The sequence below is a fragment of the Pogoniulus pusillus genome, chromosome 1 (genome assembly GCF_015220805.1).
Source record: "Pogoniulus pusillus isolate bPogPus1 chromosome 1, bPogPus1.pri, whole genome shotgun sequence".
Lineage (NCBI taxonomy): Eukaryota > Metazoa > Chordata > Aves > Piciformes > Lybiidae > Pogoniulus > Pogoniulus pusillus.
In genome coordinates, this window is record NC_087264.1 from 12489637 (window position 1) to 12508419 (window position 18783).

At 41.1% G+C, this 18783-nt stretch overlaps 1 long non-coding RNA gene across 4 annotated transcripts in view; it reads left to right on the forward strand.

The window, feature by feature from the left end:
* Positions 1-18783, forward strand: part of LOC135190771 (uncharacterized) — a 150461-nt gene that overhangs the window by 45370 nt on the left and 86308 nt on the right. For 2 of the 4 annotated variants that reach the window (XR_010308663.1, XR_010308657.1), the window contains exons 2-3: positions 3917-4014; positions 4193-4283. This is a non-coding gene — a long non-coding RNA (uncharacterized LOC135190771). The remainder of the gene's footprint in view (positions 1-3916; positions 4015-4192; positions 4284-18783) is intronic. The other 2 variants (XR_010308637.1, XR_010308641.1) reach the window with 1 other exon arrangement.

An 18783-nucleotide genomic window follows, 5' to 3' on the forward strand; every position in this document is an offset into this window, starting at 1 on the left:
CCTGTATCTTTGACAATATTCTTGTTCAGATATCCTGAATGGGAACAGCATGAAGAATCACAGGGCTCAATAGCCGGAGTCTAGAGGGAACTAATCCGGCACTGCTCTTCTGGGCAGTGGATCCTTTGTAGTCTTTGACAGACAGAGCATGTGATCTTTCAATCTCAGCTTCCCTTTCTGTAATATAGAGTGAGGAGAATAATTTCATTCCTATCTAACACAATATTTTTATGTGCTATAGGCAGATGAACTAGCATGTAAATAGCCTTAGTGAAGATTTTTCTAAATCAAAGCGTATCCATCATTCATCATTTAATTATTTCAATTAAATTATATATATATATTTTAATGAAGGAGTTCAGTTCATAATCGGAGAAACCAAAGGATTTAAATGTTGGATTCATATTCTGGAGAGTATTCTGAATTTCAAGAAAACTACCCCCCACTCTTTCATTATGAGAAATATTCTAAAGACCTTCCAAAAGTTTTGTCTTTATGCAGAACCACAGTCTGTTTATTTCTTCATGCCAAAGATGAGGTTTGGCACAGGATTGTCCCAGGCCCTTGCCAAAAGCTTTCCTAAGAGCATACTCAGTTAGTTTATATTACTACTTTTGAAAAAGGAAACATTAAAGAAACCATATTTTTAATACAGCATAAAGGTCCTCTGAAGGCTGAAAATGCCTCCCTTTGGCCCCACCTCACTGCAGAAGGCTAGGGGAAGTGAAGAGAAAAAGAAGTTCTACAGTCAAAGAGCTGCCTCTGTGTGGGGCCTGGGAGCTAGGACAGCTTTGCTCTAACCTTCATTTCCCTCCAGGGCTTGTTTGCAGAATCGTTTCTAAGTCTGGTTGCCCAAGTGAGACAACCATAGCTTCATTTTCATCAAGTCTGGGCACTTCTAACACCTGTTGATTTTACTGTGACTGTTCAAGGGCGGAAGGAACTCGGATGCCTCCTGCCAGTCTCCCAGACTACTGCAAGTGCTCAGAGTACCCAATGCTTTGTCTGTCCCTCTTCCTCTGTCCCATGAATGTTGCACATTGCTTCTGCAGCTTCTATGAAAGGTCACAAAACCAGAGAGAGGCCATGGTTTTTATATGTCCAACTTGCATTTTTTTCTGTCTTTAAGTATAGCCTGTAGCTAGTGTCTGGAATCCTGAGTCTTTCCCTGATTCCTAGAATGACACACCAGGAATATTCTCTTTAAACTTAATTATGGCATTACCCTACATATCGGGGAAAGAGGGACTTGAGTGGTCTGCCTAACTGTGCTATAGGGAGACTGCAATTGATGAAACCATTTCATTTAAATACAGAGCCATAATTTTTTTTTCAATTCTATGAAATCTTCAGGTCTGAGATAACCTATAATCTAAAACTAAAACTGGAAGGCTATTGTATAGAAATATCTGATTCTGTAGCTAAATTACACACAGTGAGAAAGCGTTTCAGGTGATTGTGAAAAGACTTGTAAAAGAAAAACGAGTGTGTGTGTATTCATGTATCCATCCATCAGAACTCAGATTGTACTTTTAGAAACTGCAAATGTTAAAGCATCTCTCTCTCCTCCTGGATCTGTGAGTTCAGCCCATTCATTGTCTACAGGCTGCATGGGTAAGGCATAGTCATCAGAGAGCATGGAATGCGCATTTTTTCTGCTTGAGTTCCTTACACTAAAACGGTAGCCAGAATGTCTGCATTTAATTTTCAAATATGCCTTTTTCTCTTTATGAAATTGCCACATTCAGAATTTAATTTTCAACCACAGTGCCTGTTCCTCCTAGGGATCAGTTCAAAGAATTTCTATTAGGTGTCCGAATACCTAAATCTTAGAGATGTATACGCAACATTTTTCACTTTAGAGTCTTCAGTTTTACATGGACAGAATCTTGCTTTCCATAAGTGTATCTGTCTCTGAGATTGGTTAGACTCACACCAATGTGGATCAAGCTCCAGGGTGAGGGTCTTTAAGCCTTTTTAGTGAAAGTTGTCACTTGGATTACATTTCTATTATGATATGAAAATTAAATCATGCTGAAAATTCTTAAAGTACTCAGAAAGTACTTTTATAATCTGCAGTTATTTGCAGTGATGATGTTTCTGGAGAGAATAAATGTTGATTATTTATGATGTCGCAAGTTGTGCCGAGGGAAGTGTAGGCTGGATGTTAGGAGGAAGTTCTTGCCAGGGAGAGTGATTTGCCATTGGAATGGGCTGCCCAGGGAGGTGGTGGAGTTGCTGTCCCTGGAGGTCTTCAAGAAAAGCCTGTCTGAGGCACTTAGTGCCATGGTCTAGTTGATTGGATAGGGCTGGGTGCTAGGTTGGACTGGATGATCTTGGAGGTCTCTTCCAATCTGGTTGATTCCATGGTTCTATGAACTTCACAGTGATACTCAGATGGCAGTCCTTGAAGGACTTAATCCTTTCTTTTTTTTCTTTCCCAGCTGTAAATAGATATTTTGTTTAGTTAACCTGCTGGAGGAAATCAACATGTTCTGTAGACCAAAGAATGAGGGCTGTTTATTTGTACTTTCTGACCTCACTCACCGTAGAGGCTAAAAAATACTGCTCTGTCATACCCACATTGAGCCCAGTTCCCTCAGTGTTTGATTAAAGTGTTGCCTGTAAGTGTAAACTTGTGAGCACCATTTCTTTTCTAGCGTTACTCCTTTTGAAAATCTGTGATTCTCTGAGCTGGGAATAAATAAAGTCTTATTTCCTATGGCACTGGATTCTCTGGTTTTCTAACAAGGCACAAACTCCAACTGAGCTTTTCCAGTGGCTAGGAAATTCCTTACAGATTAATACTAGTGGATTCTCTGAAGCCTAGTAGGTTGTGTTCACACTGAAGCCTTTCATTTATTGAGAGCAGTATTAAGGCCATCCTGTTCACCCAACCGACTTTTTTTCCCTGCATTGTGTTAGGAATGGAATTGTTTTTTGAAGTGTCTTCTTTTATCAGATATGGTTGGAATTGGTGATTGTGCAAAAAAATTATTGAAGGGGTAGTATGTGTGTGATCGTGCTGGCTGGCAAAGCTTGACTGCATAACATTTGTTTTCCTATGAAATCTGGCACCCATGCTGCCTGAGATATCTGAACTCCTGTGGAGTTTTATTTTTGTATTCTTGATGTTCATTAGAGAAGGAGAGATAAGAAAGTTCCCTCAGAGGTGAACAGCATTCTCAGGGGATATCAGCAATGACCCACGCACTAGTTTCTTTCTAACTGTTCTTTCTGCCAGTTTCTGATGTTGCTTTGCATCATGGTGGATCTTTAAAAATCAGTTTAAAATGCACTGGAGACTACAGTTGGTAAATATTTTAATTTTTCTCTTATTTTCAAAGTACATTTTCTTGTCAACAGCTGATGGGCAGGATGCAAGTGAAATGTTGAAGCTCTGTTTGCCTTCACTTCTGTTTTAATTTGTCATATCTGAAGATGCTCCTAGATTTTGTTACAATAATACTTTTCATTTGGAAATGTAGACCTCCTCTGATGTGAGCCCCAGACATTTCCATTTCTAAGTGCAAGAAGTTGATCTCTATGTAATTACAAAGTGGTGCCAGGTTCTAACCACACTACCTTACATACCCTAGTCCTTTGGCTGTTTTACTTGCAACAACTTTATATACTAAACATGTTTGTTTAATAAAATGTTGTTATGATAACTATAAACAACATATTTTTTATATGACTCATGTTTTCATGAAGTTGCTTTCATTTTCACAGGTCACTGCTTCCTTTTCCAGCCTCACAAACAGTTTTCTCAATCATCTTGGGCACTGAGTTGGTGCCTCAGCACTTGGATCTGTGTCCTGTGATTTGACCTTCTTTTCAAAATGTTCTCTCATTTGTCCCTGTCCATGGGCTGTTTTTCTGACACTTTTTTTCTTCTTGTGCCACTTTCTGACAGTTTTTCTCCATGATGTGCTGTTAGGAGAGGTGAGATATCCAGAAAAAATTAGAAGTAGCATGAAAAAAAGAAGCAGCTGACCATAAACTACTTAGAAAGTAAGTAAACTTATGTTTAATTCCTTACTTGTGTGTGTGTTGCAACTGCAAAATCTACGCTCATGTCTTCATCTACAATACACAGCATATTTTGTAAATGAGCTTAAACACTCTATTAAGTTGTAATTATTCATGAGTAGTCTTTCTTTATTGTTAATTATATGTATCACACCAACAGGGTCTGATATACTGATTATAAGAATAAAGTTCATCTGAGGTAACGGAGTTTATTCTTTTCTCAGGCATCCAGCCTGGATCTCAGCTGCAAAGTAAGTACCTCTCCACATCTCATTACCAAAATAGCAACCTTCTTAATCCTTTGCTGTGAAGAACAAAGGTTCAATTCAGTCTCTGGAGCAGAAATAGGATCTTATTAATGCACTGGCAACTACAGTGTTGTTATTTTTGTTAGAAAAGGGAGAAACAGGAATTTGCTGATATATGTTAGATTAAAGGCTGTTATTGTTTTGAGATTAATCGGATTGTTTGTTAGACCTTTCCAATGGCAGTTGAAAACCTGCAAAATACATTGTAATTTAATATTCTGGATGAGTTCAGGAGCTACTTCCTGGCAATTCACTTCTATTCTTCGTATTTATTCTGAAAGAATCACTCAAGGCATCTGTTAAATGGTGTGTCACTTACTGTGCAAGTGCTGGAACTAAGAGGAAAGTTCTTCTGTGGCTCTTGCACGGTGTGCTGGTGTATCTTGGCTCAATCCACTTGCCAACCAGTGGATCAGAACTGAATCTCAAGGCACCAGTGAGGTACCTAGTAGTCAGCCTTTGCAGAGCTCTGATTTGGAAGAGGTCTGTGCATTAGCTGAGTGTCCAGCTTCCAGTGAGCATGTTGAATATGTTACAACAGATGTATGAGCTCACATTTTGAAGTACCAGATCTCTGATGATGTTTTATGGAGTCTTTCTTTTGAAAGATTTGTTGTCATGTGGTGTTGGGCTGCAGTGGACTGTGGAATTTGGCATCCCTGTGGAGTAGGCTCTCTAGGCCTCTGGCAGCTCATCAGGATAAAGTTGAAATTAAGATTGCAGAGAAGAGCCAGAGGAGTTCCACTTGGTGAATTAAATGTTACTGAGCTTGAGGACCTGGAAAAGGACGAGGGAAGGATCTGGGTGAGCTCCCAAATTGGTATAAATGACTGGCATGGAAGGTATCGCTTAGAGCGAAAATGAATGCAGTGTAACTGATCTGTTGAGACCAGCAAAGTGTTTCTGGAAATGACTGGTGCTTGATAATTCTTAGTGATAGGCAAATGGCATACTCCAAAATATGTGTGGTCCATTGTGCAATTCTGTGTGGGTGTGGATCTTTGCAGGTTATTGGCCTGTGCCCTCTGGCACAAAATGTGTTTGCCTAAGTTTTAGTGTGTGTAGAACTTTGGGTATTTATCTTCATGTGTATGTGAAAAGTTCAGGGTTAAGCGAGGGAGAGCTATCCCAGAAACTGAGATCAGCAGAAGCTTTCTGGATGACTGTTCGTGGGCCTGAGTACTGTCACAGAAAATGAAGATCAGTAAGATGGCATTTGAAGTGAACATCAATTATCTGCTTTTATTCCTCCTGGTTAGGACAAATTTTGTGTTTGGCCTCTAGGGGATGTGACAAAGATGTCTGTTGGTGAAATATGTAGTCTGGGACTTGTGGATTGAGTATGTGGACTTCTATTTTTGAGTTGGAAGAGATTTCTGAGCATAGTCTAAGGTAACTTTGTTGTATTAATGGCTATTTTATCCTGAATGCATGTGTGCTCAGAAAGCTTTAAATGTCAAGTTTTGATAAAACAGGGCTGCTTCTAGTGCTGGTAGGATGTTTGAGCCCAAACCTCTTCTCTATTGTACCACTATAAAGCTGCATTAATGGTATAGACTTCTGAGTGACAGTGGCAGAGACAGAGCAGGACTGGACCTGAGAGAGGAGACCATGAGTGTGCGTGTGTATGCCTTGGGCAATGAGACAGCTGACTGAAAATACAGCTCATGTACTGCTCCCATTTTCACTTAATGGCTTCCATCTGTGTTCTTACCCCTGTCATATGAAATGACATTCATTAGTTTCAGCTTAGGAAAATAAGTGAGAAGCAGTGTGTGGCTACTCACCTTATAGTGCTGCATACAGACAATGTGCTACATAGGACAAACTGCTCACAAATGCTGAGTGATTGTAATTGCTAAGCCAGGAGCTGGGTAAAGAGAAAGTTTCTTTGGTGAGCTAGTCATAGTCTAAATGTTTTAGACTATGCAATAGAGGAGGACATGCTCACGCAGGGAAGATCAATGTGTAGCACCTGGACTAAAAATGTGCCACATACTTCATGCTTTGATCATCATAGGTCTTTTATTATTGATTAAGGCAGGAGAAAGAGCTAAATAGGACAGTAAAGGAAGAAAGCAATATTGTTACTTTTCCCTACCAGTAAGTACATGGTTGTAGGATATGACCAGTTTTTGATATTGTGGGCTTTTTTCCACATTTCTTCCTCAGACAATCTGAAGAATAAGTAGATTGAAAATGTATTTAATGAGTTTACACACATAGATTTTTCCAACCTCTTTGTATACTGTTACCATGCAAGATAGAATGAATGCTACTTTTATGCTGCTGCAGCAAGAATTGGTACCACCTTGCTGCCCAGGTGGATAGGAAAGTATTATCTGACTGAAATCAGGAGATGCAGAAGGAAACACATTGAAAAGGCATGGAAACCACCGTGTCTTAACACCATTTCTGGTCCCAAAAATAAAAGGATTTGACTGAATTGGATGAGCTGCTAAAGGCTTTGTCTAAGACTTATTTGGAACTTACAAACTCAGATTTAAGTGAATTTTAGAAACTTAATGGACAAAGTTATGCAAAAGATGGAATGTGTGATGCAAAAGATGGAATATGTATTAAGGCTGCACTCTTCATGGTGGAAGAGTTTCTGTGTAAAGGAGAGGGAAGTGTTGACAGGTTGGTGTTGCCCAACTACAAGCGTTGTATAATCCTGGACAAATTATCCCTAGGATTTAAAAATCTGAGTAATAAATGAACTACAGATACTAGTGTGGACAGTGATGAATCTAGACAAATATCCTACTGAAAAAAATCCAGGTTTTGCTTGGTAAATGAATGGCCTCTTAGGGTCTTCAAACAACAAAATTAGGTGAATTGTAATTTAAATGTCAAATAGGTTTTTTGTTTGCTTTGTTTAAATCACAGAATGCAACCATGATGAAGTTCTGTTGTGAGGGAGGGAACTTTTATCCAGAATGTGTGTAAACAGTGGACAAGAAAACAGAAAAGAAAATAGAAAACTATTTGGAAGGGTTGTTAACTTTTGGCTTGTATAAATTTTCTCTGTTTTGCACTTCTGATGCAAGCTGAAAGTACAGCATATCTTCAAGCAAGTGATTTCCACTTGATTTAGTGCATTAACCTGGCTACCCAAGTTTTGCTATATAAATGATGAGAGGAAAGTAGCTATAGAGTATCAAAGAGATATGGTGGAACAGCACAGGAGGCTGAGGCTAGAGGTGAAGAAGCAAAGCAGTTTTTAGTTCTTTCTTGTACTTTTTAGTCTAGAATGACAGAGCAATAGGATTTGTGTGCATTGTATAAAGTTTTGATTCTATCAAAGCATCTGTTGTTTATTTCATGTTTAAGACTGATGCAGCTGTATGAAATCTCATGGTTTGGCTGACAGCCATGACCTTAACCTAAGGGCTTTCAGACTGCAATGTTGATTTTAAATCTTTCTCATCAGTTCAGTAATACTTTGTGAGGTGCTGGTTTTCCCTGGGGACCTGCCATCCTACAGAATCTGGGAAGTTAAATTAGTGAAAGCATGTATGTTTGTTTTGTATTTTCAGGATGAGGCAAATTCTGAGGGAGCCAGTACCTCAGAGCAGGAGAGCTCTCAGCCTTAGTGTAGCAGGGTGCAGTGGCAGCTGTGAAAGTATCAATGAGGAGAAGTTTTAGTACAAAAAGTAGAATAATCATATCAGTCCAGAAGCTACCATGCTCAGACAGGCTCTTTAAACTAGTGAGCCTTTCATAGAATCATCATAGAATCAACCAGGTTGGAAGAGACCTCCAAGATCATCCAGTCCAACCTAGCACCCAGCCCTAGCCAGTCAACCAGACCATGGCACTAAGTGCCTCATCCAGGCTTTTCTTGAAGACCTTCAGGGACGGTGACTCCACCACCTCCCTGGGCAGCCCATTCCAATGCCAATCACTCTCTCTGGCAAGAACTTCCTCTTAACATCCAGCCTACACTTTCCCCAGCACAACTTGAGACTGTGTGCCCTTGTTCTGTTGCTGGTTGCCTGGGAGAAGAGACCACCCCCCACCTGGCTACAATGTCCCTTCAGGTAGTTGTAGACAGCAATGAGGTCACCCCTGAGCCTCCTCTTCTCCAGGCTAAACAACCCCAGCTCCCTCAGCCTCTCCTCAAAGGGTTTGTGTTCCAGGCCCCTCACCAGCTTTGTCACCCTTCTCTGGACACATTCCAGCACCTCAACATCTCTCTTGAATTGAGGGGCCCAGAACTGGACACAGTACTCAAGGTGTGGTCTGACCAGTGCTGAGTACAGAGGAAGAATAACCTCCCTTGTCCTACTGGCCACACTGTTCCTGATGCAGGCCAGGATGCCATTGGCTCTCTTGGCCACCTGGGCACACTGAACTGTGAGCATATTACAGGAGATTCATCCTGCATTTCTACTCCGAACTGCTTGAGTCACTGAGGGTATGTCTATTCAGAGTTTGGCAGGCAAATATGAGCTCACTCTGTCCACGCTCCAAGCTGGCTGGGTTAAAGCTGGCACTGACTGGGAAGCCATGTAGCCATCATTTGCCTGTGGGTGAGTCCACCCGAGTTACAGGGCTGCAGTTAGATGACTTTAGGATCGGAGGTAGATTCTCTCTGAGCATCTTAGAGCAATTGCAGAGGGAATTGCATCTATTTGCTAATCTGCCATGAAAGTTCACCGTGAATTTCTTAGAAGGGATAGCTAGATACTGTGATCTGGAAAAATGCTGACAAAAAGGCTGCCCATTCTTTTTGAAAAAAAAAAAAACAAAAACAAAACCCAAACTTGAATAAAAATTCATTGCCAAACTCCAACTGCAACAATCTGCTTTTACATTCTTTCTGTCAAACCCGAGGCTTGATGTGTGCTAACGTAAGAAGAAAAAGGCATGAAAGTGTGTACCTGAATGGAAATGGTCATTGGGAAGGGCTATGCAGCTATGACAAACAGGCACCTTGCACTTAACATCTGCCTGAATTGTCACCTTCTCTGCAGTCCATAACACAAACCACTTGCTCCCTTGTTTACAATGAACAAAAAGTGCTAACCACAACTTATTTATTTCAAGTCCCAGACTAGGGGGGGTTACTTAGGTACTTTGGAAGATGTTCTATTTCAAATTAATTTCTGTAATTAACTTTCCTGCCTCTGATTTTCAGAAAAAAAACCCAAACAAGCATGTTTCTAAATAAAATTTGTGGGCATTTAAAGAATTATTTTCTCCTTAGCCTCAGGAGTCCCTTACTTGCTATGTTCTTGAATCAAATTAAAACGGTGCATTCTGTAGGGTATGAAACTATTCCTAACTGTGGCAGTGGATCACTGCAGTTATTAGATTAATACCAACTATTATCATCCTGGATGCTCATCTGGTTTTACTGAGCTTTGTTAACAAAATGGAAATGTATGATTAAAGGCATCCTGTCTGTCTCTCTAAAGTTGCGCCTGTGAATGAGTCACTGTTTTACAAATGGGTGTTGCCAGACACTGATATTGAGTGCGGCTCCAGCCGTCAGAGCTCTGGGTCCAGCAATGCATTCTTGGAGTCCAGACTGGAACACTGAAATTCCCGTTGAAATCTGTGGGAATTCTGCATGGCCAAAGCCCAGCTACCTTTATGGTTGGCTGTGGCAGCTGAGAGACGTAGCTCTATGCTGTAGGCACATAATAGCTTGGGGACTCAATAGGAATTTCATGCCTCTCTCCACTTAGTCACTTGAAACCCAAGTTGGAATTGAGGATACCACACTCCACTTAAGCTTTGTTTGTTTGAGGTCAGTTGAGTGCCCTCTGTTGTCTCTGGACATGACACCTTCTGCTCCACTGGAAAAGTTACAGCTGTGGTTTCCGTGCTCACTGGGCACAAGAGCTATTTGCACAGAGCAAACCCCAGCGTGTCAGTCTGCTTGCCTGCTCTGCCCACTGCAGAGCTGCCTGGCTGCATGAAGGGTGGAATATGATTTAACCTTTTGGCAGACATATAGCTACTTTCATGCCCCAAAGTAGCTTCCACAGATCTTTGGGTGGAGTTGCTCCCAGAAAGCTGTGTCTTATGGACAAGGTTGACCCAATAGTTAACTTAGCTTGTTTGCTTCACAGGCAAGATAGGATTTGAATAGTCCTGGCCTTGGGGAATTTCACATCTGGATTCAAATTCTTTATGGCTACTGTCCCCTAATCTGTGCCATGGGCTGTTCCCAAGTCCTAGTTCTGTACTTTTCCAAGCTTTGTGTTTCATGTCATCCCCTCAGGGGCATTTGTAAAAGTGGGAGGGATGGATTGGTGGTTGTAAGAAAGAGAAGTATCATCACTGACGTCAATGCAGCTCTACCACTTCACATTTGCAAGGGATCAAGCCTGTCTTCCAGTGTCACAGTGTGCTGGGGAGGAGGGGAGGCAGCCTGAGAAGTGTTGGGTTTGTACTTTGCCAAGTGAGAGAGACTCTCAGTGCAGTATCCAAGCATGTTATAAAACAGGCTCTTAGAGAGACAACTCTTGTGTAGAAGATTGAGTCTCGCTTTAGTCCTGGCCATTGTCCTGATACTTCATGGCTTCAAGACAACTAAAGGGAAAAAAAAAGGTGTTTCTGTGAGGGTAGCTGGCTGAGACCCCTTGAGTGGTTTCTGAGTGGCATAGGAGGCCAGTTGTGGGCAGAGCTACTTCTGTGCAATAAAGTGAGATTCTAGTGGAAGTTGCTCTAGGCTGGATGTTAGGAGGAAGTTCTTCTCAGAGAGAGTGATTGGCATTGGAATGAGCTGCCCAGGGAGGTGGTGGAGTCACTGTCCCTGGAGGTGTTGAAGAAAAGCCTGGCTGAGGCACTTAGTGCCATGGTCTAGATGACTGGATAGGGCTGGGTGCTAGGTTGGACTGGATGATCTTGGAGGTCTCTTCCAATCTGGTTGATTCTATGATTCTAAGTACGGCTACTCATAGAAATTTAGAACTTTCAAATCCTTAACTTCAGATATTGCAAATATTTTTGGAAGTATGAGTTTAAGAGAGCAATCCTGGATTGAAAGAAAGGGAAATTGGAAGCTATGGTTAAAGCAGAAGAGAATCAGGGTTTTCTCAGGTGCAAAGAGGAGCAGAGGAGGGGGAAAATGCCACTTGGTAATAATATACACTTTCAGAGATCCACTAATGCTCTTCCTGGAACTCTGCCTGTTTGGTGTGTTTCTTCTGTGCTTGTTCTCATGTGAATAGTCTCTCCAGATATCAGCAATTGGAAACACATAAGAAGTAATTCTCTTTGCCAGGTAAATGGGAACAATAGTGGAGTGGGAAAGAATGAATCATTCCTGCTAACAAGAAAACTCGGGTTGCTCTCATCGTTGACACAATGCAGTATCTATTCTCAAATGTCAGGGCTAATAAATTGGCATTTACAAATGAGATTTAGCCCCCTCCCACACAAACCCACATAGTCCTTGCTAGCCTTCAAGCTCAGGTCATAGCTGTCTTTCTCTGAGGGCCACCAATAAAACCTTCAAAACGTATCTCTTCCAGACAGTTTGGCTGCTTTCAAGATTGAGTATTTCTCCCCTTTTCCCTTTGGATTTTGTTTTGGTTACAGCTACATCACTGAAAAATGTGGAAATGTCTTTGAAAGCCCATCTAGGGCCCTAATTATCCTTAATGTAAGAGGACCATTAGTGTCTAGAGATGAAATGAATAATACAAGTAAGAAAGATTCCAAAGTTTTGGTTACCTTAATAAATTCCTAAACATGAAGGAACTCACAGATCTTTATCCAATGCAACCAGAAATTATTAATGCAGGTGGGAGTATCAAAAGATTGAGTGTTTCAGCTGGCATCTTACAACATCTTCAGTTGAGACAGTGTTTTTCATCCAGCGTCCTAGTAGATGGCAACTATAGAGGCCCAGAAAAGATGTAACAACGATGCCAGTTTCCTAGATAACCATCATGTAGGTGTAGAACATGAGATACTGCTAATTTCAGATGCTCATCAGGATATTAATAGCCTCCTTATTTTGAAAGTAATGAGCTTGTTTGAATTCCTGCTTCTGAAATATAGGAAACATTCAGGACATGTTTTTCAACCCATGTGGCTGTTAAGGTGAAGTTGAAGCAGGTAACTGGAAAAAAAAAGGACACAGAAACAAATTTGGGACTGATTCGTAAAGTCCATTTCACAGATTCTGTTGGCCCAGTCCAAACCAAGCATTTTTATTAATTAATAAATGGTGTTCTCTCTGGAGATTGAGAATTCTTCAAAGTGGTTTACATACAGTTCTTAGCACAGCTGCATGCTGGGGGGATGTGCTCTGTGTGGGGGATCTACAAACAGCCTGGCTACCTCCGTGTGATCTTGGGTAAGGCCTGGATAAAAATCAAAGGCCAGATTGTTCTGTTTTACCAAATGTGTTGCCTGGGGCTTGCTAATTAATAGAATGTCTAGGAATGTCATACATCTATTTAAAAAAAATAAAAAAGGAAGAAAAAACACATTACTTGAAAATTGCTATTGTTTTAATTGAATGCTGTCATTGTCACAGAGTGGTATCTCAGCCTACCAATCTTTCTGAAAGAGCAAACTGAAAGATGGGAAACCAGGCCTCTCATAGGGAAACACTGTCTGATTTTAAGATTTTATTTTTCTTAATGTAGGTCTCTCAAAGCCATAAATGCCTCCCACATGTTGACTGGGTGCCTTATCCTGAAATCCGAACTTGTGTTTCGATCTTATGAGTTATTCCATCATAAGTCATTGTTGGAGGTTGACTGTAAACAGGTTGCAGAACTGGGCTGGTTTTGACCTAGCAATAGAGCAGAACTCTGGGAGTATTTACTGGAGATATGGCACTCAGTAAGATGGGCAGACCAGCAGAGACTACAAGGTTGTGTATGGCAGGAGGCATGCAAGATTGCCTACCAGTAAGTGTTTGCAGGATTGGGTGGTAGGTGGTCCTACTTATTTGCTGTTTTAACAGAAGTCTGGTACTTGTTAGGAGTGAGTTAGTTCCTCTGGGAAAGGTGGGTGTAACTTGTCAGGACATGAAGGATAACTAACCTCAGACATTTGGGAAGTTGTGTGTGTTTTGATGCATATGATTTTGTTATGTAAAATAGTGAGGCTCACCCCCTTCTCTGCCTGATCGTGCCCTCTTGTGGGTTTCTGCACAGTTCTTTTGAAGGAGAAGGGTAGCTCATATGATGAGGTGAGAAAGAAGATGAATGCAAATAGAAACCAGGAGGAATCAGATCTTCTGTTGAATAGTTCTAAGGGCTTCTAGCATTAAAGAATTTGTTGTGTAGTGTCACTGGGCTTGTAAGAGAAAAAATGAAAATTGCCTAAATGCTACATCTATATTTTTACAGGGTAATTTGGCCACAATTTAATTGTGCATGGTGTGAGATATTTTGTGTGATATCCTGCTGTGAGTATTTCTCACAGGTATCCCCACACTGTCAGAAGAAGCTAACTCCCTTCTTTTTCTTCTCGGTACGTCTCTTTGTCAGCTGGTTTTTGTACGATTTGGGTCTGGCAGTGTGAAAACACAAAGGTGTGTGCTTTGGGTCACAGGTTCAATGCTGAAAGTTTCTTGCGTTGAAAACTCATTTAGCTGGCAAAGAGATCACTCAGGGCTAGATTTTCTGGGAACCCAGCAAAGATGATGGCATGTTGGAGGTGGAAATAAGCAATAGGAAATGAGAAGGAATATGTTTTTATTTGTCAAGTGCAGTTGTAGTATCTCTGGAACACTGTGCTTTAAGTATAATATGCTAGTCTTGGCTCTTCTGAGAGTTCTGGAAGAGTTTTGTGCACTGCACAGTCTGATTGACAAAGAGGTTTTCTGTCCTTGCGTGACCTTCTTTTAACTTGGAAAAAAAAAATTCAATAAAAGTTCAGCCACACAACAAGGGATGGATTTAAAGACTGCACACCATGTGACAATGGTAAAACTTTCATAATAGCTGTCATATTTGTTGGTTTAAAAATCAGCTTCATTGTCACAGTTAATAGTTTGCAGCTGCTGTAGAACAGAGGCAAATTGCTATGTATGTGTCAGTGTTAAATACAAGTAAGATCCACTGACTAGGAAGACTTGGTTGGTTTTTCCTATCTATTGGTGGTATTGCTGATCATCATCTCTACGCGATGAGAGGAATTCATTGCCACATTTCAGCACTGCTGTGCTGGCTATGTGATCTTGCAAGTATAATGAACTTGTTTTCAGTGGCTTGCCAAAGTATACTCCACGACATCATGTTAGAAAGGCTTCCAGGGTCGTGCATAAGTAGATGCAGTTCCCTTGATATACCAACAGCTTTGATTTTAACTAGTAATGTTAAGTTACCAAAAAAATGTTCAAGAATCAGTTTGTCACCCAATATTAAGCTTGAGAGTAAAGAAGCCTTGCTGGAAGATCACCAGTTCTCTACTGATATAACTTAAGAAAAGTGTTTGTAATTTGCTCCAAATCTGTATCAGATGGAAATGGTAAGTAGAAGGAATGACCCCTCTCCATCATGCTGGTGATGTGAAGATGTGTAAAGTCAAAATGGTGTCATGAACAAAGCCTGCCACCAAGATGAGGGTAAGCAGAGGAGTATGTGAAGTGCCTGCTGGTTATCTCAGACTCACAGCCATCCAAGAAGGCCTCCCTAAGGTATTGGGAGTTGTGGCAACCACAAGAAATTATGCAATGCATTGCACCTTTAGTTTGAGCAAATATAGTGCTACTTAGACTTAGGGAGATTCTGCTTATCCTCTTCCCTACTGTAAGTGCTGTTAGACCTTAAATTGTGAAGCTTAAGCCGTAGACTAAAAAGTGAGGGGTATCCCATTTGAGTGATCTCAGAAGGACTGTGGTTATTTAAGGTAGGTTATCCCTCAGAGTTTTAGGCACCTGTCTCTGTGTGAGGAAGTTGAGGATTTCGATGAATACAGGTCAGGCTGTCCAAGATGCTGTGTTCTCATGGCTGAAGTTGTTTCTTCAAGAAAGTGAACAGTATAGGAGTGAGAAGGTTAAATGACTGAACTTACAAGAAGACAGCACTTTTAATGCTGAAATCAAAGATTTAGACCCCAAAGGGTGGGAAAAATTCCCCAGGGACGAGACAGTCCACACAGTCCTGCACCATATTACTGTCTGTGCTACTTCACTTATTTGGATGAGGTTTCTGATGTGTTTCATGGAACAGAACCAGATCCTCAGGTCTCATTTACAATTCAGAGAACTTTTCAATTCGTTATACCTTCAAGCTTGGTTAGTTTTTCAGTGTGCTTGTTTGTCTTTTTCACATGGAGACCATGGCTAGCACTGAAGTCTAACGTAAACACACGAGACCTCTACTTATTCTGAGCTTGCTTTTTCAACCCGGTCTTCTGTCTTCCTTGGTACTTTGTTTTATAAACAGAGGCAAGCATATACCAGATGATCTGCAGAACCTTCAAAATACATGTTGTAGAGGGCTCTGGAAGAGGTTCAAAATACTTAATGCATAGCTGCTCGCATTCCTTCATAGTATTCCTCATCCTCTTGATGGACTTTCCTGCCCCTGAGGGGGAAGGGATATCTGGATTGAGCCTAGGTTAATTGTTAGCCAATTCACAATTTGATCAAATATCATTTCCTCAGCAAAAGTGAAGAGGGAAGGGAAACATACTACTCCTGTTAGACGAGATGGGACAGATGCATGGAAGACAACAGCTGTAGATCATAGAATCAACCAGGTTGGAAGAGACCTCCAACATCATCCAGTCCAACCTATCCAATCAACTAGACCATGGCACTAAGTGCCTCATCCAGGCTTTTCTTGAACACCTCCAGGGAGAGTGACTCCACCACCTCCCTGGGCAGCCCTTTACAATGGCAAATCACTCTTTTTTATTAGAAGTGCCTGTATTTTTCTGCCCTTTAGGACAGAGCATCTTGCAGGTTTTTGACCAATACTTCTCTGTCGTTGACATTGCTGAGGATTTCTTGAAGTCTGTTGACAGCTAGCCATGTTATCCTATGATGGAAGAGACTTCTTTATCCTATAAAAGCAGCAGGCACCTATGATTAGAGAAAGAGGCTGGACCTTATCTAACAAAATCTAAATGCATCTGGAATGTAAATGTCTGCTGTTATGGTAGTCCCTGAGCATCCTGTTAAGATCTGTGGATAAGCAGTCAATACAGTCAGTGGTCGGTAGGCAGTGACTCTGCTTATGCCACAGCAGATGTGTGCGATGTCATGTGGACTCTGTCTGAAACAATGCCTCTATCTGGTGACTAGGTGGGATACTGAGGTTGTTAACCCCAGCTTCTTTGTTGTCTTCTTACAGTTGCAGAGTTTGCAGAGATTAGAGTCTGTATTTTCATCCTCAGATTGCTTTCCTTCTCTAAGTATTGATAGGATGTTTCAGAGCAGATGTGAAGTAAGTTTGTTGAATATAGATTTTGATTTTTATCTCATTGTAGCTTTGCCTGGGGCACCACATAATCTACTGACATCCAGGAGAAACCCATAATGTTTCCACCAGCAAAGGTCTCTTGGAATTGTTGAAAGAAGTCTGGAATAGTCCTGATTGTTGCACTTTTCTTAAGGTCTTTTTCCTCCAGAAAGGAGTCTGATTTTAATTTCACATTGTCCCAACCCTGTGGCATTTTTGACATTGGCCAGAAATGAGAAGCCTTGAGTTGGAAAGATATCATCAAAACAATGACTAGATATACTGGAAGAAAGGTTTATTATTTGGCTTGCTGCTGCTGAGAGCAGCTAATTACCAAGCAATTATGACCAGACATAATTTTTCACTGTCTAAAGATGCCTCTTGGATTTAGTATCTGGCTGAAAATAAAAAGGGCAAAATTTTGTGAGGAGTTAAAATAAGGCAAAGAAATGTATAAATATTTCCTCAGGGCATCCTTTGCTACCTTAGACTTCAAGGCCAGGAGTTTGGCTATTATAGCCTCCTTAGAAAGCATTCTTGGCTCCATTAGTCTGATCCATCTTTTCTCTGCTGGCTTCTCAAATAATCAAATCATAAAAGTAGTTTGAGAAATACATCTTACATCTGTAACTCCTGTGATCTTTGGATGCTTCAGGAGTCAAAACTCCACATAGATTTGCCACAGCTAAGGGCTATGTCTTTGACTCAAAAATCCTTTTGCACACAAATTTGAGGGCAACCAGTGCAAAACAATGTGGTTATAATGCATTAACTGAGCAGGAAGCATGGAGATCAGTCTCTGCTGCATCAGGAAACAATTTGTCTGTGGAAATGGCACGGCACAGTGCTTGGGAAGACAATGCTGTGAGCAGTGTTCAGTAGGCTGCCTGCTCAAGAGGGTCCTACAGGGGCACTGTCAGTGAATCGGTAGGCCTGATTTATCACTGTATTATATTAATTCTACTCCAGGGTGACTCCATTCAAGTCAGTGAATTTATCCTAGGGTAAAACTGGAGAAAAACATCATGCCTCATCCCCCTTGCTTTCTGCATGAATTGCTTCCACAGAGCCACATTGATACTTTCAGTTCTGTCCTCTTCAGGGCTCAGCTGGGACAAAGTGGGAGCTGGAAGCCTCTCAGCATTGCTTCAAAGAGTTGAAGTAAAATCCTGGTACTGGCAGAAATATCTGCAACCCCAGGTTTGGCAGCTATTTTTAAAAAATAATTTCTGATGAAGATGCATGGATCTTGCAGTGTGATTCTTGAGAACTAAGGCACGTTAAAAATAAGATCTGCTGTTGGGATGGAACACCGGAGGCTGTCATACCACTAAACTGAGAATAAACAGAGAAGGAAGTCAGCATGAGAATGCCATGAAAGTGGGTATAAATGAGGGATGGAGGATTTCTCTTACTTCCAAACAAAGAGTTTTCATGTGCTTTGCCAGCATGAAGAGTGAGATTGAGAACTGAAAAGCTACATCTCCGTGTTCGTCTTTCAGCAGGCTTCCAGATTTTCATTCAAAATCACTACCATGTTGTTTATGATAGATCTGTGCCAGTTGCACTGTTTTATGTAGCCATCTATAGCCAAGTCATTGTGACCTGATGTGACTCAGTTTTTTCCAAAGGGTGTGCATTCAAATACTCCTGGTCTTCGGTTCAAAGTGAAACGCTAGGGGAAGTGTATTGGAATGGATCTGAAAAAGTGCGGCAGTCTGACGCGGAGGCAAGAGTGCCATTCGGGCAAACACCTGAAGAAAATGTGTTGATGTTTTTCAAAGTGAGCCTGAAATGTTCACTGGAAAAATACCAGGAATCTTAAACTTAGGTGAGCTAGCTCACATGCTCTGGTTCCGCTCTATCTGTGGTAGTGGGAAGTGAAACAATAGGTCCTATATACCCTGTTCTTGAAATTTTAGTTCACTTTTTGCTATCTGCAAGCGTATGCAAAGTCTGATTTTTTTCACTCTCTACTTTTTTTCCTTCTCCATCTTTTTCCTTCTCCATAGAATCATAGAATCAACTAGGTTGGAAGAGACCTCCAAGATCAT